Source organism: Pagrus pagrus (assembly GCF_965226575.1).
Source record: "Pagrus pagrus genome assembly, chromosome: 17".
Lineage (NCBI taxonomy): Eukaryota > Metazoa > Chordata > Actinopteri > Spariformes > Sparidae > Pagrus > Pagrus pagrus.
Window position 1 is genome coordinate 19272157 of NC_140201.1, and position 1161 is coordinate 19273317.

Here is a 1161-nt window from a genome sequence, read left to right on the forward strand (position 1 = left end):
TATCGTTAACTTTTTATCTGCTTTTTTTGGGACTGAACCACACTGAGACTCATCAAGTGAGGCAGAGGACATTCTCTGATGTTCTCGATATCCACATTGAACCTGACCCTGTCTTAATCACACTGGGGACCTCAGACTTCACGTCTACATTACGAAAATCAGAGCAGCAGCTTCTTTTCTGTGGTTTGATTACAGCTAAAAAAATTATTTTGACTTTCTGGAAAAAGAAGGACGTTGCCACTTACAAAAATGTGGTTCAATAAAATGGCCAGCACCCTTCACCTTGAGAAAAAATGGTTCTCTCTAAAGAACAGTGAGTCACAATTTAGCAAACTCTGGCTGCCCCATATCTGTTACCAAAGAAATAACTCTTAATGCATACCCCTCTTGTAGTTGGCAGTCCATTACAATTTTCCATCCTTTGATTTTCATTATTTTCCACTGCTTGACTTTGCATTCTTTTTATTTGGCTCTGAGCAGAAGCGAGGGAGGGAGGGAGGGTATCTTTAAGTGTTTATCTTCCTATTTTACTTTTGTTTTGTGTATTTGACTCTTCTCATAAGGAAATGCAGAATGCGTTTGTGTGTCATCCATCCTGCAGCTGGTCCTTAATGAAACATACTTGACAAAAAAAAAGTGAGGCAGAGGCACATCCCAGTCAGTGCTGTAGTTCATTAGTGAGCGTCTGTATGCTCTGCACACACGAGTAAGGCCCTAAATACAAAATGCAAACAGTATGCACTTTCCAAATGAATTGAGTGATGCGTAGTAATAACAAAATCTCATTGTGCTTTGGTGATAGTGAAATGGCGATTATTCAACAGTGCAGTCATTTTCGCCAGCGGACCTTCTCATACATAATGCATCCAAATCATTGCATTTTTCCTCCATTCTGGGCTACAATGCATATTTCATCAAGTGAGTGAAATATTAAGCACTCTTATGATTTGATATTCTCTTCCAAAGGGGATCTCAGTTTATATATTTTCTTCACATCACTCGCGTCTCCTTTGGGACCAAACGTCCGGGGATGCCTTCATTCGCGCGTTTCTCCACCGGGGAGATGTTTGATTGGTTATCGCCAGAGTAATGATCAATGAGGCAACCAATCAATCCAAGAGATTATCAAGGCTCAGAGGTCATTGATCCATAAGAGGCCAT